Below are 27,505 nucleotides of genomic sequence, written 5' to 3' on the forward strand. Positions count from 1 at the left end.
TCTGGGCGCGTGTTTTTCTTTCTTTCTTTCTCTTGTATATTTAAAAAAATGTTTACCTCATTAACCATAGTAAAAAAGAAAAAAAAGAGCCTAACGACACCCCTATGCCTCCTTTGGCGTTGTAGACTGCTGACCGAGCTTTCTGTATTTCCTCAACGAACCCCATTTCCTTCCTATATTATTCTGCGAAAGCCTAGCGAGGGTCTCGGTTCTGGCAGCCTTGATGCCTAGGTAGCATAAGGGGGCTTCCCGCCAGTTACCCGCTCATGACAGGCTGTAGACGGTGGAGTCACGCCCCGGAAGTTGAAAAGAAGGTCCCCTTCTCCCCGTGTAGTCAGAGTGGCGCTGGCTACCACCCTCAAGTGTCAGATACACTTCTAGTAAATATAAATAGCCCAGAAAGTGAAGGAGAACACAGTCGCCCAGATAGCCGAATTGGTAAGGCATTCGACATCTAATCGAAAGGCGTGGGTTCGGTCCCCACTCTGGGCGCGTGTTTTTCTTTCTTTCTTTCTCTTGTATACTTAAAAAAATGTTTACCTCATTAACCATAGTAAAAAAGGAAAAAAAGAGCCTAACGATACTGCTATGCCTGCTTTGGTGTTGTAGACTGCTGACCTAGCTTTCTGTATTTCCTCAACGAGCCCCTCATTTCCTTACTATATTATTCTGCGAAAGCCTAGCGAGGGTCTCGGTTCTGGCAGCCTTGATGCCTAGGTAGCATTTGGGGGCTTCCTGCCAGTTACCCGCTATGACAGGCTGTAGACGTTTGAGCACTCCCCGGGGGTTGAAAAGAAGGTCCCCTTATCCCCGTGTAGTCAGAATGGCGCTGGCTACCACCCTCAAGTGTCAGATACACTTCTAGTAAATATAAATAGCCCAGAAAGTGAAGGAGAACACAGTCGCCCAGATAGCCGAATTGGTAAGGCATTCGACATGTAATCGAAAGGCGTGGGTTCGGTCCCCACTCTGGGCGCGTGTTTTTCTTTCTTTCTTTCTCTTGTATATTTAAAAAAATGTTTACCTCATTAACCACAGTAAAAAAGAAAAAAAAGAGCCTAACGACACCCCTATGCCTCCTTTGGCGTTGTAGACTGCTGACCGAGCTTTCTGTATTTCCTCAACGAGCCCCCATTTCCTTCCTATATTATGCTGCGAAAGCCTAGCGAGGGTCTCGGTTCTGGCAGCCTTGATGCCTAGGTAGCATTTGGGGGCTTCCTGCCAGTTACCCGCTCATGACAGGCTGTAGACGTTTGAGCACGCCCCGGGGGTTGAAAAGAAGGTCCCCTTATCCCCGTGTAGTCAGAGTGGCGCTGGCTACCACCCTCAAGTGTCAGATACACTTCTAGTAAATATAAATAGCCCAGAAAGTGAAGGAGAACACAGTCGCCCAGATAGCCGAATTGGTAAGGCATTCGACATGTAATCGAAAGGCGTGGGTTCGGTCCCCACTCTGGGCGCGTGTTTTTCTTTCTTTCTTTCTCTTGTATATTTAAAAAAATGTTTACCTCATTAACCAGAGTAAAAAAGAAAAAAAAGAGCCTAACGACACCCCTATGCCTCCTTTGGCGTTGTAGACTGCTGACCTAGCTTTCTGTTATTCCTCAACGAGCCCCTCATTTCCTTACTATATTATTCTGCGAAAGCCTAGCGAGGGTCTCGGTTCTGGCAGCCTTGATGCCTAGGTAGCATAAGGGGGCTTCCTGCCAGTTACCCGCTCATGACAGGCTGTAGACGTTTGAGCACGCCCCGGGGGTTGAAAAGAAGGTCCCCTTATCCCCGTGTAGTCACAGTGGCGCTGGCTACCACCATCAAGTGTCAGATACACTTCTAGTAAATATAAATAGCCCAGAAAGTGAAGGAGAACACAGTCGCCCAGATAGCCGAATTGGTAAGGCATTCGACATGTAATCGAAAGGCGTGGGTTCGGTCCCCACTCTGGGCGCGTGTTTTTCTTTCTTTCTTACTCTTGTATATTTAAAAAAATGTTTACCTCATTAACCATAGTAAAAAAGAAAAAAAGAGCCTAACGACACCCCTATGCCTCCTTTGGCGTTGTAGACTGCTGACCTAGCTTTCTGTATTTCCTCAACGTGCCCCTCATTTCCTTACTATATTATTCTGCGAAAGCCTAGCGAGGGTCTCGGTTCTGGCAACCGTGATGCCTAGGTAGCATAAGGGGGCTTCCCGCCAGTTACCCGCTCATGACAGGCTGTAGACGTTGGAGTCACGCCCCGGGAGTTGAAAAGAAGGTCCCCTTCTTCCCGTGTAGTCAGAGTGGCGCTGGCTACCACCCTCAAGTGTCAGATACACTTCTAGTAAAAATAAATAGCCCAGAAAGTGAAGGAGAACACAGTCGCCCAGATAGCCGAATTGGTAAGGCATTCGACATGTAATCGAAAGGCGTGGGTTCGGTCCCTACTCTGGGCGCGTGTTTTTCTTTCTTTCTTTCTCTTGTATATTTAAAAAAATGTTTACCTCATTAACCATAGTAAAAAAGGAAAAAAAGAGCCTAACGATACCGCTATGCCTCCTTTGGCGTTGTAGACTGCTGACCTAGCTTTCTGTATTTCCTCAACGAGCCCCTCATTTCCTTACTATATTATTCTGCGAAAGCCTAGCGAGGGTCTCGGTTCTGGCAGCCTTGATGCCTAGGTAGCATAAGGGGGCTTCCTGCCAGTTACCCGCTCATGACAGGCTGTAGACGTTTGAGCACGCCCCGGGGGTTGAAAAGAAGGTCCCCTTATCCCCGTGTAGTCACAGTGGCGCTGGCTACCACCATCAAGTGTCAGATACACTTCTAGTAAATATAAATAGCCCAGAAAGTGAAGGAGAACACAGTCGCCCAGATAGCCGAATTGGTAAGGCATTCGACATGTAATCGAAAGGCGTGGGTTCGGTACCCACTCTGGGCGCGTGTTTTTCTTTCTTTCTTTGTCTTGTATATTTAAAAAAATGTTTACCTCATTAACCATAGTAAAAAAGAAAAAAAAGAGCCTAACGACACCCCTATGCCTCCTTTGGCGTTGTAGACTGCTGACCGAGCTTTCTGTATTTCCTCAACGAGCCCCCATTTCCTTCCTATATTATGCTGCGAAAGCCTAGCGAAGGTCTCGGTTCTGGCAACCGTGATGCCTAGGTAGCATAAGGGGGCTTCCCGCCAGTTACCCGCTCATGACAGGCTGTAGACGTTGGAGTCACGCCCCGGAAGTTGAAAAGAAGGTCCCCTTCTCCCCGTGTAGTCAGAGTGGCGCTGGCTACCACCCTCAAGTGTCAGATACACTTCTAGTAAATATAAATAGCCCAGAAAGTGAAGGAGAACACAGTCGCCCAGATAGCCGAGTTGGTAAGGCATTCGACATGTAATCGAAAGGCGTGGGTTCGGTCCCCACTCTGGGCGCGTGTTTTTCTTTCTTTCTTTCTCTTGTATATTTAAAAAAATGTTTACCTCATTAACCATAGTAAAAAAGAAAAAAAAGAGCCTAACGATACTGCTATGCCTGCTTTGGCGTTGTAGACTGCTGACCTAGCTTTCTGTATTTCCTCAACGAGCCCCTCATTTCCTTACTATATTATTCTGCGAAAGCCTAGCGAGGGCCTCGGTTCTGGCAGCCTTGATGCCTAGGTAGCATAAGGGGGCTTCCCGCCAGTTACCCGCTCATGACAGGCTGTAGACGGTGGAGTCACGCCCCGGGAGTTGAAAAGAAGGTCCCCTTCTCCCCGTGTAGTCAGAGTGGCGCTGGCTACCACCCTCAAGTGTCAGATACACTTCTAGTAAATATAAATAGCCCAGAAAGTGAAGGAGAACACAGTCGCCCAGATAGCCGAATTGGTAAGGCATTCGACATGTAATCGAAAGGCGTGGGTTCGGTCCCCACTCTGGGCGCGTGTTTTTCTTTCTTTCTTTCTCTTGTATATTTAAAAAAATGTTTACCTCATTAACCATAGTAAAAAAGGAAAAAAAGAGCCTAACGATACTGCTATGCCTGCTTTGGCGTTGTAGACTGCTGACCTAGCTTTCTGTATTTCCTCAACGAGCCCCTCATTTCCTTACTATAATATTCTGCGAAAGCCTAGCGAGGGTCTCGGTTCTGGCAGCCTTGATGCCTAGGTAGCATTTGGGGGCTTCCTGCCAGTTACCCGCTATGACAGGCTGTAGACGTTTGAGCACTCCCCGGGGGTTGAAAAGAAGGTCCCCTTATCCCCGTGTAGTCAGAGTGGCGCTGGCTACCACCCTCAACTGTCAGATACACTTCTAGTAAATATAAATAGCCCAGAAAGTGAAGGAGAACACAGTCGCCCAGATAGCGGAATTGGTAAGGCATTCGACATGTAATCGAAAGGCGTGGGTTCGGTCCCCACTCTGGGCGCGTGTTTTTCTTTCTTTCTTTCTCTTGTATATTTAAAAAAATGTTTACCTCATTAACCACAGTAAAAAAGAAAAAAAAGAGCCTAACGACACCCCTATGCCTCCTTTGGCGTTGTAGACTGCTGACCGAGCTTTCTGTATTTCCTCAACGAGCCCCCATTTCCTTCCTATATTATGCTGCGAAAGCCTAGCGAGGGTCTCGGTTCTGGCAACCGTGATGCCTAGGTAGCATAAGGGGGCTTCCCGCCAGTTACCCCCTCATGACAGGCTGTAGACGTTGGAGTCACGCCCCGGGAGTTGAAAAGAAGGTCCCCTTCTCCCCGTGTAGTCAGAGTGGCGCTGGCTACCACCCTCAAGTGTCAGATACACTTCTAGTAAATATAAATAGCCCAGAAAGTGAAGGAGAACACAGTCGCCCAGATAGCCGAATTGGTAAGGCATTCGACATGTAATCGAAAGGCGTGGGTTCGGTCCCCACTCTGGGCGCGTGTTTTTCTTTCTTTCTTTCTCTTGTATACTTAAAAAAATGTTTACCTCATTAACCATAGTAAAAAAGAAAAAAAGAGCCTAACGATACCGCTATGCCTGCTTTGGCGTTGTAGACTGCTGACCTAGCTTTCTGTATTTCCTCAACGAGCCCCTCATTTCCTTACTATATTATTCTGCGAAAGCCTAGCGAGGGTCTCGGTTCTGGCAGCCTTGATGCCTAGGTAGCATTTGGGGGCTTCCTGCCAGTTACCCGCTCATGACAGGCTGTAGACGTTTGAGCACGCCCCGGGGGTTGAAAAGAAGGTCCCCTTATCCCCGTGTAGTCAGAGTGGCGCTGGCTACCACCCTCAAGTGTCAGATACACTTCTAGTAAATATAAATAGCCCAGAAAGTGAAGGAGAACACAGTCGCCCAGATAGCCGAATTGGTAAGGCATTCGACATGTAATCGAAAGGCGTGGGTTCGGTCCCCACTCTGGGCGCGTGTTTTTCTTTCTTTCTTTCTCTTGTATATTTAAAAAAATGTTTACCTCATTAACCAGAGTAAAAAAGAAAAAAAAGAGCCTAACGACACCCCTATGATTCCTTTGGCGTTGTAGACTGCTGACCTAGCTTTCTGTATTTCCTCAACGAGCCCCTCATTTCCTTACTATATTATTCTGCGAAAGCCTAGCGAGGGTCTCGGTTCTGGCAGCCTTGATGCCTAGGTAGCATAAGGGGGCTTCCTGCCAGTTACCTGCTCATGACAGGCTGTAGACGTTTGAGCACGCCCCGGGGGTTGAAAAGAAGGTCCCCTTATCCCCGTGTAGTCACAGTGGCGCTGGCTACCACCATCAAGTGTCAGATACACTTCTAGTAAATATAAATAGCCCAGAAAGTGAAGGAGAACACAGTCGCCCAGATAGCCGAATTGGTAAGGCATTCGACATGTAATCGAAAGGCGTGGGTTCGGTCACCACTCTGGGCGCGTGTTTTTCTTTCTTTCTTTGTCTTGTATATTTAAAAAAATGTTTACCTCATTAACCATAGTAAAAAAGAAAAAAAGAGCCTAACGATACCGCTATGCCTGCTTTGGCGTTGTAGACTGCTGACCTACCTTTCTGTATTTCCTCGACGAGCCCCTCATTTCCTTACTATATTATTCTGCGAAAGCCTAGCGAGGGTCTCGGTTCTGGCAGCCTTGATGCCTAGGTAGCATTTGGGGGCTTCCTGCCAGTTAAACGCTCATGACAGGCTGTAGACGTTTGAGCACGCCCCGGGGGTTGAAAAGAAGGTCCCCTTATCCCCGTGTAGTCAGAGTGGCGCTGGCTACCACCCTCAAGTGTCAGATACACTTCTAGTAAATATAAATAGCCCAGAAAGTGAAGGAGAACACAGTCGCCCAGATAGCCGAATTGGTAAGGCATTCGACATGTAATCGAAAGGCGTAGGTTCGGTCCCCACTCTGGGCGCGTGTTTTTCTTTCTTTCTTTCTCTTGTATATTTAAAAAAATGTTTACCTCATTAACCAGAGTAAAAAAGAAAAAAAAGAGCCTAACGACACCCCTATGCGTCCTTTGGCGTTGTAGACTGCTGACCGAGCTTTCTGTATTTCCTCAACGAGCCCCCATTTCCTTCCTATATTATGCTGCGAAAGCCTAGCGAGGGTCTCGGTTCTGGCAACCGTGATGCCTAGGTAGCATAAGGGGGCTTCCCGCCAGTTACCCGCTCATGACAGGCTGTAGACGTTGGAGTCACGCCCCGGGAGTTGAAAAGAAGGTCCCCTTCTCCCCGTGTAGTCAGAGTGGCGCTGGCTACCACCCTCAAGTGTCAGATACACTTCTAGTAAATATAAATAGCCCAGAAAGTGAAGGAGAACACAGTCGCCCAGATAGCCGAATTGGTAAGGCATTCGACATGTAATCGAAAGGCGTGGGTTCGGTCCCCACTCTGGGCGCGTGTTTTTCTTTCTTTCTTTGTCTTGTATATTTAAAAAAATGTTTACCTCATTAACCATAGTAAAAAAGAAAAAAAGAGCCTAACGACACCCCTATGCCTCCTTTGGCGTTGTAGACTGCTGACCGAGCTTTCTGTATTTCCTCAACGAGCCCCCATTTTCTTCCTATATTATGCTGCGAAAGCCTAGCGAGGGTCTCGGTTCTGGCAACCGTGATGCCTAGGTAGCATAAGGGGGCTTCCCGCCAGTTACCCGCTCATGACAGGCTGTAGACGTTGGAGTCACGACCCGGGAGTTGAAAAGAAGGTCCCCTTCTCCCCGTGTAGTCAGAGTGGCGCTGGCTACCACCCTCAAGTGTCAGATACACTTCTAGTAAATATAAATAGCCCAGAAAGTGAAGGAGAACACAGTCGCCCAGATAGCCGAATTGGTAAGGCATTCGACATGTAATCGAAAGGCGTGGGTTCGGTCCCCACTCTGGGCGCGTGTTTTTCATTCTTTCTTTCTCTTGTATATTTAAAAAAATGTTTACCTCATTAACCATAGTAAAAAAGAAAAAAAAGAGCCTAACCATACTGCTATGCCTGCTTTGGCGTTGTAGACTGCTGACCTAGGTTTCTTTATTTCCTCAACGAGCCCCTCATTTCCTTACTATATTATTCTGCGAAAGCCTAGCGAGGGTCTCGGTTCTGGCGGCCTTGATGCCTAGGTAGCATAAGGGGGCTTCCTGCCAGTTACCCGCTCATGACAGGCTGTAGACGTTTGAGCACGCCCCGGGGGTAGAAAAGAAGGTCCCCTTATCCCCGTGTAGTCAGAGTGGCGCTGGCTACCACCCTGAAGTGTCAGATACACTTCTAGTAAATATAAATAGCCCAGAAAGTGAAGGAGAACACAGTCGCCCAGATAGCCGAATTGGTAAGGCATTCGACATGTAATCGAAAGGCGTGGGTTCGGTCCCCACTCTGGGCGCGTGTTTTTCTTTCTTTCTTTGTCTTGTATATTTAAAAAAATGTTTACCTCATTAACCATAGTAAAAAAGAAAAAAAAGAGCCTAACGACACCCCTATGCCTCCTTTGGCGTTGTAGACTGCTGACCGAGCTTTCTGTATTTCCTCAACGAGCCCCCATTTCCTTCCTATATTATGCTGCGAAAGCCTAGCGAGGGTCTCGGTTCTGGCAACCGTGATGCCTAGGTAGCATAAGGGGGCTTCCCGCCAGTTACCCGCTCATGACAGGCTGTAGACGTTGGAGTCACGCCCCGGGAGTTGAAAAGAAGGTCCCCTTCAGCCCGTGTAGTCAGAGTGGCGCTGGCTACCACCCTCAAGTGTCAGATACACTTCTAGTAAATATAAATAGCCCAGAAAGTGAAGGAGAACACAGTCGCCCAGATCGCCGAATTGGTAAGGCATTCGACATGTAATCGAAAGGCGTGGGTTCGGTCCCCACTCTGGGCGCGTGTTTTTCTTTCTTTCTTTCTCTTGTATATTTAAAAAAATGTTTACCTCATTAACCATAGTAAAAAAGAAAAAAAAGAGCCTAATGATACTGCTATGCCTGCTTTGGCGTTTTTGACTGCTGACCTAGCTTTCTGTATTTCCTCAACGAGCCCCTCATTTCCTTACTATATTATTCTGCGAAAGCCTAGCGAGGGTCTCGGTTCTGGCGGCCTTGATGCCTAGGTAGCATAAGGGGGCTTCCTGCCAGTTACCCGCTCATGACAGGCTGTAGACGTTTGAGCACGCCCCGGGGGTAGAAAAGAAGGTCCCCTTATCCCCGTGTAGTCCGAGTGGCGCTGGCTACCACCCTGAAGTGTCAGATACACTTCTAGTAAATATAAATAGCCCAGAAAGTGAAGGAGAACACAGTCGCCCAGATAGCCGAATTGGTAAGGCATTCGACATGTAATCGAAAGGCGTGGGTTCGGTCCCCACTCTGGGCGCGTGTTTTTCTTTCTTTCTTTCTCTTGTATATTTAAAAAAATGTTTACCTCATTAACCATAGTAAAAAAGAAAAAAAAGAGCCTAACGACACCTCTATGCCTCCTTTGGCGTTGTAGACTGCTGACCGAGCTTTCTGTATTTCCTCAACGAGCCCCCATTTCCTTCCTATATTATGCTGCGAAAGCCTAGCGAGGGTTTCGGTTCTTGCAACCGTGATGCCTAGGTAGCATAAGGGGGCTTCCCGCCAGTTACCCGCTCATGACAGGCTGTAGATGTTTGAGCACGCCCCGGGGGTTGAAAAGAAGGTCCCCTTATCCCCGTGTAGTCAGAGTGGCGCTGGCTACCACCCTCAAGTGTCAGATACACTTCTAGTAAATATAAATTGCCCAGAAAGTGAAGGAGAACACAGTCGCCCAGATAGCCGAATTGGTAAGGCATTCGACATGTAATCGAAAGGCGTGGGTTCGGTCCCCACTCTGGGCGCGTGTTTTTCTTTCTTTCTTTCTCTTGTATATTTAAAAAAATGTTTACCTCATTAACCATAGTAAAAAAGAAAAAAAAGAGCCTAACCATACTGCTATGCCTGCTTTGGCGTTGTAGACTGCTGACCTAGCTTTCTGTATTTCCTCAACGAGCCCCTCATTTCCTTACTATATTATTCTGCGAAAGCCTAGCGAGGGTCTCGGTTCTGGCGGCCTTGATGCCTAGGTAGCATAAGGGGGCTTCCTGCCAGTTACCCGCTCATGACAGGCTGTAGATGTTTGAGCACGCCCCGGGGGTAGAAAAGAAGGTCCCCTTATCCCCGTGTAGTCAGAGTGGCGCTGGCTACCACCCTGAAGTGTCAGATACACTTCTAGTAAATATAAATAGCCCAGAAAGTGAAGGAGAACACAGTCGCCCAGATAGCCGAATTGGTAAGGCATTCGACATGTAATCGAAAGGCGTGGGTTCGGTCCCCACTCTGGGCGCGTGTTTTTCTTTCTTTCTTTCTCTTGTATATTTAAAAAAATGTTTACCTCATTAACCATAGTAAAAAAGAAAAAAAAGAGCCTAACGATACCGCTATGCCTGCTTTGGCGTTGTAGACTGCTGACCTAGCTTTCTGTATCTCCTCAACGAGCCCCTCATTTCCTTACTATATTATTCTGCGAAAGCCTAGCGAAGGTCTCGGTTCTGGCAGCCTTGATGCCTAGGTAGCATAAGGGGGCTTCCCGCCAGTTACCCGCTCATGACAGGCTGTAGATGTTTGAGCACGCCCCGGGGGTTGAAAAGAAGGTCCCCTTATCCCCGTGTAGTCAGAGTGGCGCTGGCTACCACCCTCAACTGTCAGATACACTTCTAGTAAATATAAATAGCCCAGAAAGTGAAGGAGAACACAGTCGCCCAGATAGCCGAATTGGTAAGGCATTCGACATGTAATCGAAAGGCGTGGGTTCGGTCCCCACTCTGGGCGCGTGTTTTTCTTTCTTTCTTTCTCTTGTATATTTAAAAAAATGTTTACCTCATTAACCATAGTAAAAAAGAAAAAAAAGAGCCTAACGATACTGCTATGCCTGCTTTGGCGTTGTAGACTGCTGACCTAGCTTTCTGTATTTCCTCAACGAGCCCCTCATTTCCTTACTATATTATTCTGCGAAAGCCTAGCGAGGGTCTCGGTTCTGGCGGCCTTGATGCCTAGGTAGCATAAGGGGGCTTCCTGCCAGTTACCTGCTCATGACAGGCTGTAGACGTTTGAGCACGCCCCGGGGGTAGAAAAGAAGGTCCCCTTATCCCCGTGTAGTCAGAGTGGCGCTGGCTACCACCCTGAAGTGTCAGATACACTTCTAGTAAATATAAATAGCCCAGAAAGTGAAGGAGAACACAGTCGCCCAGATAGCCGAATTGGTAAGGCATTCGACATGTAATCGAAAGGCGTGGGTTCGGTCCCCACTCTGGGCGCGTGTTTTTCTTTCTTTCTTTCTCTTGTATATTTAAAAAAATATTTACCTCATTAACCATAGTAAAAAAGGAAAAAAAGAGCCTAACGATACCGCTATGCCTCCTTTGGCGTTGTAGACTGCTGACCTAGCTTTCTGTATTTCCTCAACGAGCCCCTCATTTCCTTACTATATTATTCTGCGAAAGCCTAGCGAGGGTCTCGGTTCTGGCAGCCTTGATGCCTAGGTAGAATAAGGGGGCTTCCTGCCAGTTACCCGCTCATGACAGGCTGTAGACGTTTGAGCACGCCCCGGGGGTTGAAAAGAAGGTCCCCTTATCCCCGTGTAGTCGCAGTGGCGCTGGCTACCACCATCAAGTGTCAGATACACTTCTAGTAAATATAAATAGCCCAGAAAGTGAAGGAGAACACAGTCGCCCATATAGCCGAATTGGTAAGGCATTCGACATGTAATCGAAAGGCGTGGGTTCGGTCCCCACTCTGGGCGCGTGTTTTTCTTTCTTTCTTTGTCTTGTATATTTAAAAAAATGTTTACCTCATTAACCATAGTAAAAAAGAAAAAAAAGAGCCTAACGATACCCCTATGCCTCCTTTGGCGTTGTAGACTGCTGACCGAGCTTTCTGTATTTCCTCAACGAGCCCCCATTTCCTTCCTATATTATGCTGCGAAAGCCTAGCGAGGGTCTCGGTTCTGGCAACCGTGATGCCTAGGTAGCATAAGGGGGCTTCCCGCCAGTTACCCGCTCATGACAGGCTGTAGACGTTGGAGTCACGCCCCGGGAGTTGAAAAGAAGGTCCCCTTCTCCCCGTGTAGTCAGAGTGGCGCTGGCTACCACCCTCAAGTGTCAGATACACTTCTAGTAAATATAAATAGCCCAGAAAGTGAAGGAGAACACAGTCGCCCAGATAGCCGAATTGGTAAGGCATTCGACATGTAATCGAAAGGCGTGGGTTCGGTCCCCACTCTGGGCGCGTGTTTTTCTTTCTTTCTTTCTCTTGTATATTTAAAAAAATGTTTACCTCATTAACCATAGTAAAAAAGGAAAAAAAGAGCCTAACGATACCGCTATGCCTCCTTTGGCGTTGTAGACTGCTGACCTAGCTTTCTGTATTTCCTCAACGAGCCCCTCATTTCCTTACTATATTATTCTGCGAAAGCCTAGCGAGGGTCTCGGTTCTGGCAGCCTTGATGCCTAGGTAGCATAAGGGGGCTTCCTGCCAGTTACCCGCTCATGACAGGCTGTAGACGTTTGAGCACGCCCCGGGGGTTGAAAAGAAGGTCCCCTTATCCCCGTGTAGTCACAGTGGCGCTGGCTACCACCATCAAGTGTCAGATACACTTCTAGTAAATATAAATAGCCCAGAAAGTGAAGGAGAACACAGTCGCCCAGATAGCCGAATTGGTAAGGCATTCGACATGTAATCGAAAGGCGTGGGTTCGGTCCCCACTCTGGGCGCGTGTTTTTCTTTCTTTCTTTCTCTTGTATATTTAAAAAAATGTTTACCTCATTAACCATAGTAAAAAAGAAAAAAAAGAGCCTAACGATACCGCTATGCCTGCTTTGGCGTTGTAGACTGCTGACCTAGCTTTCTGTATTTCCTCAACGAGCCCCTCATTTCCTTACTATATTATTCTGCGAAAGGCTAGCGAGGGTCTCGGTTCTGGCGGCCTTGATGCCTAGGTAGCATAAGGGGGCTTCCCGCCAGTTACCCGCTCATGACAGGCTGTAGATGTTTGAGCACGCCCCGGGGGTTGAAAAGAAGGTCCCCTTATCCCCGTGTAGTCAGAGTGGCGCTGGCTACCACCCTCAACTGTCAGATACACTTCTAGTAAATATAAATAGCCCAGAAAGTGAAGGAGAACACAGTCGCCCAGATAGCCGAATTGGTAAGGCATTCGACATGTAATCGAAAGGCGTGGGTTCGGTCCCCACTCTGGGCGCGTGTTTTTCTTTCTTTCTTTCTCTTGTATATTTAAAAAAATGTTTACCTCATTAACCATAGTAAAAAAGAAAAAAAAGAGCCTAACGATACCGCTATGCCTGCTTTGGCGTTGTAGACTGCTGACCTAGCTTTCTGTATCTCCTCAACGAGCCCCTCATTTCCTTACTATATTATTCTGCGAAAGCCTAGCGAAGGTCTCGGTTCTGGCAGCCTTGATGCCTAGGTAGCATAAGGGGGCTTCCCGCCAGTTACCCGCTCATGACAGGCTGTAGATGTTTGAGCACGCCCCGGGGGTTGAAAAGAAGGTCCCCTTATCCCCGTGTAGTCAGAGTGGCGCTGGCTACCACCCTCAACTGTCAGATACACTTCTAGTAAATATAAATAGCCCAGAAAGTGAAGGAGAACACAGTCGCCCAGATAGCCGAATTGGTAAGGCATTCGACATGTAATCGAAAGGCGTGGGTTCGGTCCCCACTCTGGGCGCGTGTTTTTCTTTCTTTCTTTCTCTTGTATATTTAAAAAAATGTTTACCTCATTAACCATAGTAAAAAAGAAAAAAAAGAGCCTAACCATACTGCTATGCCTGCTTTGGCGTTGTAGACTGCTGACCTAGCTTTCTGTATTTCCTCAACGAGCCCCTCATTTCCTTACTATATTATTCTGCGAAAGCCTAGCGAGGGTCTCGGTTCTGGCGGCCTTGATGCCTAGGTAGCATAAGGGGGCTTCCTGCCAGTTACCCGCTCATGACAGGCTGTAGACGTTGGAGTCACGCCCCGGGAGTTGAAAAGAAGGTCCCCTTCTCCCCGTGTAGTCAGAGTGGCGCTGGCTACCACCCTCAAGTGTCAGATACACTTCTAGTAAATATAAATAGCCCAGAAAGTGAAGGAGAACACAGTCGCCCAGATAGCCGAATTGGTAAGGCATTCGACATGTAATCGAAAGGCGTGGGTTCGGTCCCCACTCTGGGCGCGTGTTTTTCTTTCTTTCTTTCTCTTGTATATTTAAAAAAATGTTTACCTCATTAACCATAGTAAAAAAGAAAAAAAAGAGCCTAACGATACCGCTATGCCTGCTTTGGCGTTGTAGACTGCTGACCTAGCTTTCTGTATCTCCTCAACGAGCCCCTCATTTCCTTACTATATTATTCTGCGAAAGCCTAGCGAAGGTCTCGGTTCTGGCAGCCTTGATGCCTAGGTAGCATAAGGGGGCTTCCCGCCAGTTACCCGCTCATGACAGGCTGTAGATGTTTGAGCACGCCCCGGGGGTTGAAAAGAAGGTCCCCTTATCCCCGTGTAGTCAGAGTGGCGCTGGCTACCACCCTCAAATGTCAGATACACTTCTAGTAAATATAAATAGCCCAGAAAGTGAAGGAGAACACAGTCGCCCAGATAGCCGAATTGGTAAGGCATTCGACATGTAATCGAAAGGCGTGGGTTCGGTCCAAACTCTGGGCGCGTGTTTTTCTTTCTTTCTTTCTCTTGTATATTTAAAAAAATGTTTACCTCATTAACCATAGTAAAAAAGAAAAAAAAAGAGCCTAACGATACTGCTATGCCTGCTTTGGCGTTGTAGACTGCTGACCTAGCTTTCTGTATTTCCTCAACGAGCCCCTCATTTCCTTACTATATTATTCTGCGAAAGCCTAGCGAGGGTCTCGGTTCTGGCGGCCTTGATGCCTAGGTAGCATAAGGGGGCTTCCTGCCAGTTACCTGCTCATGACAGGCTGTAGACGTTTGAGCACGCCCCGGGGGTAGAAAAGAAGGTCCCCTTATCCCCGTGTAGTCAGAGTGGCGCTGGCTACCACCCTGAAGTGTCAGATACACTTCTAGTAAATATAAATAGCCCAGAAAGTGAAGGAGAACACAGTCGCCCAGATAGCCGAATTGGTAAGGCATTCGACATGTAATCGAAAGGCGTGGGTTCGGTCCCCACTCTGGGCGCGTGTTTTTCTTTCTTTCTTTCTCTTGTATATTTAAAAAAATGTTTACCTCATTAACCATAGTAAAAAAGGAAAAAAAGAGCCTAACGATACCGCTATGCCTCCTTTGGCGTTGTAGACTGCTGACCTAGCTTTCTGTATTTCCTCAACGAGCCCCTCATTTCCTTACTATATTATTCTGCGAAAGCCTAGCGAGGGTCTCGGTTCTGGCAGCCTTGATGCCTAGGTAGAATAAGGGGGCTTCCTGCCAGTTACCCGCTCATGACAGGCTGTAGACGTTTGAGCACGCCCCGGGGGTTGAAAAGAAGGTCCCCTTATCCCCGTGTAGTCGCAGTGGCGCTGGCTACCACCATCAAGTGTCAGATACACTTCTAGTAAATATAAATAGCCCAGAAAGTGAAGGAGAACACAGTCGCCCAGATAGCCGAATTGGTAAGGCATTCGACATGTAATCGAAAGGCGTGGGTTCGGTCCCCACTCTGGGCGCGTGTTTTTCTTTCTTTCTTTCTCTTGTATATTTAAAAAAATGTTTACCTCATTAACCATAGTAAAAAAGAAAAAAAAGAGCCTAACGATACTGCTATGCCTGCTTTGGCGTTGTAGACTGCTGACCTAGCTTTCTGTATTTCCTCAACGAGCCCCTCATTTCCTTACTATATTATTCTGCGAAAGCCTAGCGAGGGTCTCGGTTCTGGCGGCCTTGATGCCTAGGTAGCATAAGGGGGCTTCCTGCCAGTTACCTGCTCATGACAGGCTGTAGACGTTTGAGCACGCCCCGGGGGTAGAAAAGAAGGTCCCCTTATCCCCGTGTAGTCAGAGTGGCGCTGGCTACCACCCTGAAGTGTCAGATACACTTCTAGTAAATATAAATAGCCCAGAAAGTGAAGGAGAACACAGTCGCCCAGATAGCCGAATTGGTAAGGCATTCGACATGTAATCGAAAGGCGTGGGTTCGGTCCCCACTCTGGGCGCGTGTTTTTCTTTCTTTCTTTCTCTTGTATATTTAAAAAAATGTTTACCTCATTAACCATAGTAAAAAAGAAAAAAAAGAGCCTAACGACACCCCTATGCCTCCTTTGGCGTTGTAGACTGCTGACCGAGCTTTCTGTATTTCCTCAACGAGCCCCCATTTCCTTCCTATATTATGCTGCGAAAGCCTAGCGAGGGTCTCGGTTCTGGCAACCGTGATGCCTAGGTAGCATAAGGGGGCTTCCCGCCAGTTACCCGCTCATGACAGGCTGTAGACGTTGGAGTCACGCCCCGGGAGTTGAAAAGAAGGTCCCCTTCTCCCCGTGTAGTCAGAGTGGCGCTGGCTACCACCCTCAAGTGTCAGATACACTTCTAGTAAATATAAATAGCCCAGAAAGTGAAGGAGAACACAGTCGCCCAGATAGCCGAATTGGTAAGGCATTCGACATGTAATCGAAAGGCGTGGGTTCGGTCCCCACTCTGGGCGCGTGTTTTTCTTTCTTTCTTTCTCTTGTATATTTAAAAAAATGTTTACCTCATTAACCATAGTAAAAAAGGAAAAAAAGAGCCTAACGATACCGCTATGCCTCCTTTGGCGTTGTAGACTGCTGACCTAGCTTTCTGTATTTCCTCAACGAGCCCCTCATTTCCTTACTATATTATTCTGCGAAAGCCTAGCGAGGGTCTCGGTTCTGGCAGCCTTGATGCCTAGGTAGCATAAGGGGGCTTCCTGCCAGTTACCCGCTCATGACAGGCTGTAGACGTTTGAGCACGCCCCGGGGGTTGAAAAGAAGGTCCCCTTATCCCCGTGTAGTCACAGTGGCGCTGGCTACCACCATCAAGTGTCAGATACACTTCTAGTAAATATAAATAGCCCAGAAAGTGAAGGAGAACACAGTCGCCCAGATAGCCGAATTGGTAAGGCATTCGACATGTAATCGAAAGGCGTGGGTTCGGTCCCCACTCTGGGCGCGTGTTTTTCTTTCTTTCTTTCTCTTGTATATTTAAAAAAATGTTTACCTCATTAACCATAGTAAAAAAGAAAAAAAAGAGCCTAACGATACCGCTATGCCTGCTTTGGCGTTGTAGACTGCTGACCTAGCTTTCTGTATTTCCTCAACGAGCCCCTCATTTCCTTACTATATTATTCTGCGAAAGCCTAGCGAGGGTCTCGGTTCTGGCGGCCTTGATGCCTAGGTAGCATAAGGGGGCTTCCCGCCAGTTACCCGCTCATGACAGGCTGTAGATGTTTGAGCACGCCCCGGGGGTTGAAAAGAAGGTCCCCTTATCCCCGTGTAGTCAGAGTGGCGCTGGCTACCACCCTCAACTGTCAGATACACTTCTAGTAAATATAAATAGCCCAGAAAGTGAAGGAGAACACAGTCGCCCAGATAGCCGAATTGGTAAGGCATTCGACATGTAATCGAAAGGCGTGGGTTCGGTCCCCACTCTGGGCGCGTGTTTTTCTTTCTTTCTTTCTCTTGTATATTTAAAAAAATGTTTACCTCATTAACCATAGTAAAAAAGAAAAAAAAGAGCCTAACGATACCGCTATGCCTGCTTTGGCGTTGTAGACTGCTGACCTAGCTTTCTGTATCTCCTCAACGAGCCCCTCATTTCCTTACTATATTATTCTGCGAAAGCCTAGCGAAGGTCTCGGTTCTGGCAGCCTTGATGCCTAGGTAGCATAAGGGGGCTTCCCGCCAGTTACCCGCTCATGACAGGCTGTAGATGTTTGAGCACGCCCGGGGGTTGAAAAGAAGGTCCCCTTATCCCCGTGTAGTCAGAGTGGCGCTGGCTACCACCCCTCAACTGTCAGATACACTTCTAGTAAATATAAATAGCCCAGAAAGTGAAGGAGAACACAGTCGCCCAGATAGCCGAATTGGTAAGGCATTCGACATGTAATCGAAAGGCGTGGGTTCGGTCCCCACTCTGGGCGCGTGTTTTTCTTTCTTTCTTTCTCTTGTATATTTAAAAAAATGTTTACCTCATTAACCATAGTAAAAAAGAAAAAAAAAGCCTAACCATACTGCTATGCTGCTTTGGCGTTGTAGACTGCTGACCTAGCTTTCTGTATTTCCTCAACGAGCCCCTCATTTCCTTACTATATTATTCTGCGAAAGCCTAGCGAGGGTCTCGGTTCTGGCGGCCTTGATGCCTAGGTAGCATAAGGGGGCTTCCTGCCAGTTACCCGCTCATGACAGGCTGTAGACGTTGGAGTCACGCCCCGGGAGTTGAAAAGAAGGTCCCCTTCTCCCCGTGTAGTCAGAGTGGCGCTGGCTACCACCCTCAAGTGTCAGATACACTTCTAGTAAATATAAATAGCCCAGAAAGTGAAGGAGAACACAGTCGCCCAGATAGCCGAATTGGTAAGGCATTCGACATGTAATCGAAAGGCGTGGGTTCGGTCCCCACTCTGGGCGCGTGTTTTTCTTTCTTTCTTTCTCTTGTATATTTAAAAAAATGTTTACCTCATTAACCATAGTAAAAAAGAAAAAAAAGAGCCTAACGATACCGCTATGCCTGCTTTGGCGTTGTAGACTGCTGACCTAGCTTTCTGTATCTCCTCAACGAGCCCCTCATTTCCTTACTATATTATTCTGCGAAAGCCTAGCGAAGGTCTCGGTTCTGGCAGCCTTGATGCCTAGGTAGCATAAGGGGGCTTCCCGCCAGTTACCCGCTCATGACAGGCTGTAGATGTTTGAGCACGCCCCGGGGGTTGAAAAGAAGGTCCCCTTATCCCCGTGTAGTCAGAGTGGCGCTGGCTACCACCCTCAAATGTCAGATACACTTCTAGTAAATATAAATAGCCCAGAAAGTGAAGGAGAACACAGTCGCCCAGATAGCCGAATTGGTAAGGCATTCGACATGTAATCGAAAGGCGTGGGTTCGGTCCCCACTCTGGGCGCGTGTTTTTCTTTCTTTCTTTCTCTTGTATATTTAAAAAAATGTTTACCTCATTAACCATAGTAAAAAAGAAAAAAAAAGAGCCTAACGATACTGCTATGCCTGCTTTGGCGTTGTAGACTGCTGACCTAGCTTTCTGTATTTCCTCAACGAGCCCCTCATTTCCTTACTATATTATTCTGCGAAAGCCTAGCGAGGGTCTCGGTTCTGGCGGCCTTGATGCCTAGGTAGCATAAGGGGGCTTCCTGCCAGTTACCTGCTCATGACAGGCTGTAGACGTTTGAGCACGCCCCGGGGGTAGAAAAGAAGGTCCCCTTATCCCCGTGTAGTCAGAGTGGCGCTGGCTACCACCCTGAAGTGTCAGATACACTTCTAGTAAATATAAATAGCCCAGAAAGTGAAGGAGAACACAGTCGCCCAGATAGCCGAATTGGTAAGGCATTCGACATGTAATCGAAAGGCGTGGGTTCGGTCCCCACTCTGGGCGCGTGTTTTTCTTTCTTTCTTTCTCTTGTATATTTAAAAAAATGTTTACCTCATTAACCATAGTAAAAAAGGAAAAAAAGAGCCTAACGATACCGCTATGCCTCCTTTGGCGTTGTAGACTGCTGACCTAGCTTTCTGTATTTCCTCAACGAGCCCCTCATTTCCTTACTATATTATTCTGCGAAAGCCTAGCGAGGGTCTCGGTTCTGGCAGCCTTGATGCCTAGGTAGAATAAGGGGGCTTCCTGCCAGTTACCCGCTCATGACAGGCTGTAGACGTTTGAGCACGCCCCGGGGGTTGAAAAGAAGGTCCCCTTATCCCCGTGTAGTCGCAGTGGCGCTGGCTACCACCATCAAGTGTCAGATACACTTCTAGTAAATATAAATAGCCCAGAAAGTGAAGGAGAACACAGTCGCCCAGATAGCCGAATTGGTAAGGCATTCGACATGTAATCGAAAGGCGTGGGTTCGGTCCCCACTCTGGGCGCGTGTTTTTCTTTCTTTCTTTGTCTTGTATATTTAAAAAAATGTTTACCTCATTAACCATAGTAAAAAAGAAAAAAAAGAGCCTAACGACACCCCTATGCCTCCTTTGGCGTTGTAGACTGCTGACCGAGCTTTCTGTATTTCCTCAACGAGCCCCCATTTCCTTCCTATATTATGCTGCGAAAGCCTAGCGAGGGTCTCGGTTCTGGCAACCGTGATGCCTAGGTAGCATAAGGGGGCTTCCCGCCAGTTACCCGCTCATGACAGGCTGTAGACGTTGGAGTCACGCCCCGGGAGTTGAAAAGAAGGTCCCCTTCTCCCCGTGTAGTCAGAGTGGCGCTGGCTACCACCCTCAAGTGTCAGATACACTTCTAGTAAATATAAATAGCCCAGAAAGTGAAGGAGAACACAGTCGCCCAGATAGCCGAATTGGTAAGGCATTCGACATGTAATCGAAAGGCGTGGGTTCGGTCCCCACTCTGGGCGCGTGTTTTTCTTTCTTTCTTTCTCTTGTATATTTAAAAAAATGTTTACCTCATTAACCATAGTAAAAAAGGAAAAAAAGAGCCTAACGATACCGCTATGCCTCCTTTGGCGTTGTAGACTGCTGACCTAGCTTTCTGTATTTCCTCAACGAGCCCCTCATTTCCTTACTATATTATTCTGCGAAAGCCTAGCGAGGGTCTCGGTTCTGGCAGCCTTGATGCCTAGGTAGCATAAGGGGGCTTCCTGCCAGTTACCCGCTCATGACAGGCTGTAGACGTTTGAGCACGCCCCGGGGGTTGAAAAGAAGGTCCCCTTATCCCCGTGTAGTCACAGTGGCGCTGGCTACCACCATCAAGTGTCAGATACACTTCTAGTAAATATAAATAGCCCAGAAAGTGAAGGAGAACACAGTCGCCCAGATAGCCGAATTGGTAAGGCATTCGACATGTAATCGAAAGGCGTGGGTTCGGTCCCCACTCTGGGCGCGTGTTTTTCTTTCTTTCTTTGTCTTGTATATTTAAAAAAATGTTTACCTCATTAACCATAGTAAAAAAGAAAAAAAAAGAGCCTAACGACACCCCTATGCCTCCTTTGGCGTTGTAGACTGCTGACCGAGCTTTCTGTATTTCCTCAACGAGCCCCCATTTCCTTCCTATATTATGCTGCGAAAGCCTAGCGAAGGTCTCGGTTCTGGCAACCGTGATGCCTAGGTAGCATAAGGGGGCTTCCCGCCAGTTACCCGCTCATGACAGGCTGTAGACGTTGGAGTCACGCCCCGGAAGTTGAAAAGAAGGTCCCCTTCTCCCCGTGTAGTCAGAGTGGCGCTGGCTACCACCCTCAAGTGTCAGATACACTTCTAGTAAATATAAATAGCCCAGAAAGTGAAGGAGAACACAGTCGCCCAGATAGCCGAGTTGGTAAGGCATTCGACATGTAATCGAAAGGCGTGGGTTCGGTCCCCACTCTGGGCGCGTGTTTTTCTTTCTTTCTCTTGTATATTTAAAAAAATGTTTACCTCATTAACCATAGTAAAAAAGAAAAAAAAGAGCCTAACGACACCCCTATGCCTCCTTTGGCGTTGTAGACTGCTGACCGAGCTTTCTGTATTTCCTCAACGAACCCCATTTCCTTCCTATATTATTCTGCGAAAGCCTAGCGAGGGTCTCGGTTCTGGCAGCCTTGATGCCTAGGTAGCATAAGGGGGCTTCCCGCCAGTTACCCGCTCATGACAGGCTGTAGACGGTGGAGTCACGCCCCGGGAGTTGAAAAGAAGGTCCCCTTCTCCCCGTGTAGTCAGAGTGGCGCTGGCTACCACCCTCAAGTGTCAGATACACTTCTAGTAAATATAAATAGCCCAGAAAGTGAAGGAGAACACAGTCGCCCAGATAGCCGAATTGGTAAGGCATTCGACATGTAATCGAAAGGCGTGGGTTCGGTCCCCACTCTGGGCGCGTGTTTTTCTTTCTTTCTTTCTCTTGTATATTTAAAAAAATGTTTACCTCATTAACCACAGTAAAAAAGAAAAAAAAGAGCCTAACGACACCCCTATGCCTCCTTTGGCGTTGTAGACTGCTGACCGAGCTTTCTGTATTTCCTCAACGAGCCCCCATTTCCTTCCTATATTATGCTGCGAAAGCCTAGCGAGGGTCTCGGTTCTGGCAACCGTGATGCCTAGGTAGCATAAAGGGGCTTCCCGCCAGTTACCCCCTCATGACAGGCTGTAGACGTTGGAGTCACGCCCCGGGAGTTGAAAAGAAGGTCCACTTCTCCCCGTGTAGTCAGAGTGGCGCTGGCTACCACCCTCAAGTGTCAGATACACTTCTAGTAAATATAAATAGCCCAGAAAGTGAAGGAGAACACAGTCGCCCAGATAGCCGAATTGGTAAGGCATTCGACATGTAATCGAAAGGCGTGGGTTCGGTCCCCACTCTGGGCGCGTGTTTTTCTTTCTTTCTTTCTCTTGTATATTTAAAAAAATGTTTACCTCATTAACCATAGTAAAAAAGAAAAAAAGAGCCTAACGATACCGCTATGCCTGCTTTGGCGTTGTAGACTGCTGACCTAGCTTTCTGTATTTCCTCAACGAGCCCCTCATTTCCTTACTATATTATTCTGCGAAAGCCTAGCGAGGGTCTCGGTTCTGGCAGCCTTGATGCCTAGGTAGCATTTGGGGGCTTCCTGCCAGTTACCCGCTCATGACAGGCTGTAGACGTTTGAGCACGCCCCGGGGGTTGAAAAGAAGGTCCCCTTATCCCCGTGTAGTCAGAGTGGCGCTGGCTACCACCCTCAAGTGTCAGATACACTTCTAGTAAATATAAATAGCCCAGAAAGTGAAGGAGAACACAGTCGCCCAGATAGCCGAATTGGTAAGGCATTCGACATGTAATCGAAAGGCGTGGGTTCGGTCCCCACTCTGGGCGCGTGTTTTTCTTTCTTTCTTTCTCTTGTATATTTAAAAAAATGTTTACCTCATTAACCAGAGTAAAAAAGAAAAAAAAGAGCCTAACGACACCCCTATGCCTCCTTTGGCGTTGTAGACTGCTGACCTAGCTTTCTGTATTTCCTCAACGAGCCCCTCATTTCCTTACTATATAATTCTGCGAAAGCCTAGCGAGGGTCTCGGTTCTGGCAGCCTTGATGCCTAGGTAGCATAAGGGGGCTTCCTGCCAGTTACCTGCTCATGACAGGCTGTAGACGTTTGAGCACGCCCCGGGGGTTGAAAAGAAGGTCCCCTTATCCCCGTGTAGTCACAGTGGCGCTGGCTACCACCATCAAGTGTCAGATACACTTCTAGTAAATATAAATAGCCCAGAAAGTGAAGGAGAACACAGTCGCCCAGATAGCCGAATTGGTAAGGCATTCGACATATAATCGAAAGGCGTGGATTCGGTCACCACTCTGGGCGCGTGTTTTTCTTTCTTTCTTTGTCTTGTATATTTAAAAAAATGTTTACCTCATTAACCATAGTAAAAAAGAAAAAAAGAGCCTAACGATACCGCTATGCCTGCTTTGGCGTTGTAGACTGCTGACCTAGCTTTCTGTATTTCGTCAACGAGCCCCTCATTTCCTTACTATATTATTCTGCGAAAGCCTAGCGAGGGTCTCGGTTCTGGCAGCCTTGATGCCTAGGTAGCATTTGGGGGCTTCCTGCCAGTTACCCGCTCATGACAGGCTGTAGACGTTTGAGCACGCCCCGGGGGTTGAAAAGAAGGTCCCCTTATCCCCGTGTAGTCAGAGTGGCGGTGGCTACCACCCTCAAGTGTCAGATACACTTCTAGTAAATATAAATAGCCCAGAAAGTGAAGGAGAACACAGTCGCCCAGATAGCCGAATTGGTAAGGCATTCGACATGTAATCGAAAGGCATGGGTTCGGTCCCCACTCTGGGCGCGTGTTTTTCTTTCTTTCTTTCTCTTGTATATTTAAAAAAATGTTTACCTCATTAACCAGAGTAAAAAAGAAAAAAAAGAGCCTAACGACACCCTTATACGTCCTTTGGCGTTGTAGACTGCTGACCGAGCTTTCTGTATTTCCTCAACGAGCCCCCATTTCCTTCCTATATTATGCTGCGAAAGCCTAGCGAGGGTCTCGGTTCTGGCAACCGTGATGCCTAGGTAGCATAAGGGGGCTTCCCGCCAGTTACCCGCTCATAACAGGCTGTAGACGTTGGAGTCACGCCCCGGGAGTTGAAAAGAAGGTCCCCTTCTCCCCGTGTAGTCAGAGTGGCGCTGGCTACCACCCTCAAGTGTCAGATACACTTCTAGTAAATATAAATAGCCCAGAAAGTGAAGGAGAACACAGTCGCCCAGATAGCCGAATTGGTAAGGCATTCGACATGTAATCGAAAGGCGTGGGTTCGGTCCCCACTCTGGGCGCGTGTTTTTCTTTCTTTCTTTGTCTTGTATATTTAAAAAAATGTTTACCTCATTAACCATCGTAAAAAAGAAAAAAAAGAGCCTAACGACACCCCTATGCCTCCTTTGGCGTTGTAGACTGCTGACCGAGCTTTCTGTATTTCCTCAACGAGCCCCCATTTCCTTCCTATATTATGCTGCGAAAGCGTAGTGAGGGTCTCGGTTCTGGCAACCGTGATGCCTAGGTAGCATAAGGGGGCTTCCCGCCAGTTACCCGCTCATGACAGGCTGTAGACGTTGGAGTCACGACCCGGGAGTTGAAAAGAAGGTCCCCTTCAGCCCGTGTAGTCAGAGTGGCGCTGGCTACCACCCTCAAGTGTCAGATACACTTCTAGTAAATATAAATAGCCCAGAAAGTGAAGGAGAACACAGTCGCCCAGATAGCCGAATTGGTAAGGCATTCGACATGTAATCGAAAGGCGTGGGTTCAGTCCCCACTCTGGGCGCGTGTTTTTCTTTCTTTCTTTCTCTTGTATATTTAAAAAAATGTTTACCTCATTAACCATAGTAAAAAAGAAAAAAAAGAGCCTAACGACACCTCTATGCCTCCTTTGGCGTTGTAGACTGCTGACCGAGCTTTCTGTATTTCCTCAACGAGCCCCCATTTCCTTCCTATATTATGCTGCGAAAGCCTAGCGAGGGTTTCGGTTCTGGCAACCGTGATGCCTAGGTAGCATAAGGGGGCTTCCCGCCAGTTACCCGCTCATGACAGGCTGTAGACGTTGGAGTCACGCCCCGGGAGTTGAAAAGAAGGTCCCCTTCTCCCCGTGTAGTCAGAGTGGCGCTGGCTACCACCCTCAAGTGTCAGATACACTTCTAGTAAATATAAATAGCCCAGAAAGTGAAGGAGAACACAGTCGCCCAGATAGCCGAATTGGTAAGGCATTCGACATGTAATCGAAAGGCGTGGGTTCGGTCCCCACTCTGGGCGCGTGTTTTTCTTTCTTTCTTTCTCTTGTATATTTAAAAAAATGTTTACCTCATTAACCATAGTAAAAAAGGAAAAAAAGAGCCTAACGATACTGCTATGCCTGCTTTGGCGTTGTAGACTGCTGACCTAGCTTTCTGTATTTCCTCAACGAGCCCCTCATTTCCTTACTATATTATTCTGCGAAAGCCTAGCGAGGGTCTCGGTTCTGGCAGCCTTGATGCCTAGGTAGCATTTGGGGGCTTCCTGCCAGTTACCCGCTATGACAGGCTGTAGACGTTTGAGCACTCCCCGGGGGTTGAAAAGAAGGTCCCCTTATCCCCGTGTAGTCAGAGTGGCGCTGGCTACCACCCTCAAGTGTCAGATACACTTCTAGTAAATATAAATAGCCCAGAAAGTGAAGGAGAACACAGTCGCCCAGATAGCCGAATTGGTAAGGCATTCGACATGTAATCGAAAGGCGTGGGTTCGGTCCCCACTCTGGGCGCGTGTTTTTCTTTCTTTCTTTCTCTTGTATATTTAAAAAAATGTTTACCTCATTAACCACAGTAAAAAAGAAAAAAAAGAGCCTAACGACACCCCTATGCCTCCTTTGGCGTTGTAGACTGCTGACCGAGCTTTCTGTATTTCCTCAACGAGCCCCCATTTCCTTCCTATATTATGCTGCGAAAGCCTAGCGAGGGTCTCGGTTCTGGCAACCGTGATGCCTAGGTAGCATAAAGGGGCTTCCCGCCAGTTACCCCCTCATGACAGGCTGTAGACGTTGGAGTCACGCCCCGGGAGTTGAAAAGAAGGTCCACTTCTCCCCGTGTAGTCAGAGTGGCGCTGGCTACCACCCTCAAGTGTCAGATACACTTCTAGTAAATATAAATAGCCCAGAAAGTGAAGGAGAACACAGTCGCCCAGATAGCCGAATTGGTAAGGCATTCGACATGTAATCGAAAGGCGTGGGTTCGGTCCCCACTCTGGGCGCGTGTTTTTCTTTCTTTCTTTCTCTTGTATATTTAAAAAAATGTTTACCTCATTAACCATAGTAAAAAAGAAAAAAAGAGCCTAACGATACCGCTATGCCTGCTTTGGCGTTGTAGACTGCTGACCTAGCTTTCTGTATTTCCTCAACGAGCCCCTCATTTCCTTACTATATTATTCTGCGAAAGCCTAGCGAGGGTCTCGGTTCTGGCAGCCTTGATGCCTAGGTAGCATTTGGGGGCTTCCTGCCAGTTACCCGCTCATGACAGGCTGTAGACGTTTGAGCACGCCCCGGGGGTTGAAAAGAAGGTCCCCTTATCCCCGTGTAGTCAGAGTGGCGCTGGCTACCACCCTCAAGTGTCAGATACACTTCTAGTAAATATAAATAGCCCAGAAAGTGAAGGAGAACACAGTCGCCCAGATAGCCGAATTGGTAAGGCATTCGACATGTAATCGAAAGGCGTGGGTTCGGTCCCCACTCTGGGCGCGTGTTTTTCTTTCTTTCTTTCTCTTGTATATTTAAAAAAATGTTTACCTCATTAACCAGAGTAAAAAAGAAAAAAAAGAGCCTAACGACACCCCTATGCCTCCTTTGGCGTTGTAGACTGCTGACCTAGCTTTCTGTATTTCCTCAACGAGCCCCTCATTTCCTTACTATATAATTCTGCGAAAGCCTAGCGAGGGTCTCGGTTCTGGCAGCCTTGATGCCTAGGTAGCATAAGGGGGCTTCCTGCCAGTTACCTGCTCATGACAGGCTGTAGACGTTTGAGCACGCCCCGGGGGTTGAAAAGAAGGTCCCCTTATCCCCGTGTAGTCACAGTGGCGCTGGCTACCACCATCAAGTGTCAGATACACTTCTAGTAAATATAAATAGCCCAGAAAGTGAAGGAGAACACAGTCGCCCAGATAGCCGAATTGGTAAGGCATTCGACATATAATCGAAAGGCGTGGATTCGGTCACCACTCTGGGCGCGTGTTTTTCTTTCTTTCTTTGTCTTGTATATTTAAAAAAATGTTTACCTCATTAACCATAGTAAAAAAGAAAAAAAGAGCCTAACGATACCGCTATGCCTGCTTTGGCGTTGTAGACTGCTGACCTAGCTTTCTGTATTTCGTCAACGAGCCCCTCATTTCCTTACTATATTATTCTGCGAAAGCCTAGCGAGGGTCTCGGTTCTGGCAGCCTTGATGCCTAGGTAGCATTTGGGGGCTTCCTGCCAGTTACCCGCTCATGACAGGCTGTAGACGTTTGAGCACGCCCCGGGGGTTGAAAAGAAGGTCCCCTTATCCCCGTGTAGTCAGAGTGGCGGTGGCTACCACCCTCAAGTGTCAGATACACTTCTAGTAAATATAAATAGCCCAGAAAGTGAAGGAGAACACAGTCGCCCAGATAGCCGAATTGGTAAGGCATTCGACATGTAATCGAAAGGCATGGGTTCGGTCCCCACTCTGGGCGCGTGTTTTTCTTTCTTTCTTTCTCTTGTATATTTAAAAAAATGTTTACCTCATTAACCAGAGTAAAAAAGAAAAAAAAGAGCCTAACGACACCCTTATACGTCCTTTGGCGTTGTAGACTGCTGACCGAGCTTTCTGTATTTCCTCAACGAGCCCCCATTTCCTTCCTATATTATGCTGCGAAAGCCTAGCGAGGGTCTCGGTTCTGGCAACCGTGATGCCTAGGTAGCATAAGGGGGCTTCCCGCCAGTTACCCGCTCATAACAGGCTGTAGACGTTGGAGTCACGCCCCGGGAGTTGAAAAGAAGGTCCCCTTCTCCCCGTGTAGTCAGAGTGGCGCTGGCTACCACCC

General features: G+C 47.7%; 5 non-coding genes across 5 annotated transcripts; all 5 read left to right on the top strand.

Moving 5' to 3' along the window:
- The first annotated feature begins 420 nt into the window (after positions 1 to 420).
- Trnar-ucu (transfer RNA arginine (anticodon UCU)) lies at positions 421 to 492 on the top strand. Its single transcript has one exon. It is a non-coding gene; the product is annotated as a tRNA-Arg (tRNA).
- A 2,836-nt stretch (positions 493 to 3,328) lies between these two features.
- On the top strand, positions 3,329 to 3,400 carry Trnat-ugu (transfer RNA threonine (anticodon UGU)). The gene has a single exon. It is a non-coding gene; the product is annotated as a tRNA-Thr (tRNA).
- Positions 3,401 to 20,787: 17,387 nt separating this feature from the next.
- Positions 20,788 to 20,859, top strand: Trnat-ugu (transfer RNA threonine (anticodon UGU)). The gene has a single exon. It is a non-coding gene; the product is annotated as a tRNA-Thr (tRNA).
- Positions 20,860 to 22,721: 1,862 nt separating this feature from the next.
- On the top strand, positions 22,722 to 22,793 carry Trnai-uau (transfer RNA isoleucine (anticodon UAU)). The gene has a single exon. It is a non-coding gene; the product is annotated as a tRNA-Ile (tRNA).
- Positions 22,794 to 26,598: 3,805 nt separating this feature from the next.
- Positions 26,599 to 26,670, top strand: Trnai-uau (transfer RNA isoleucine (anticodon UAU)). The gene has a single exon. It is a non-coding gene; the product is annotated as a tRNA-Ile (tRNA).
- The last annotated feature ends 835 nt before the right edge of the window (positions 26,671 to 27,505 follow it).

Source organism: Haemaphysalis longicornis, unplaced genomic scaffold, assembly GCF_048455015.1.
Source record: "Haemaphysalis longicornis isolate Haplotype H1 unplaced genomic scaffold, Haemaphysalis longicornis Haplotype H1 scaffold_16, whole genome shotgun sequence".
Classification (NCBI taxonomy): Eukaryota; Metazoa; Arthropoda; class Arachnida; order Ixodida; family Ixodidae; genus Haemaphysalis; species Haemaphysalis longicornis.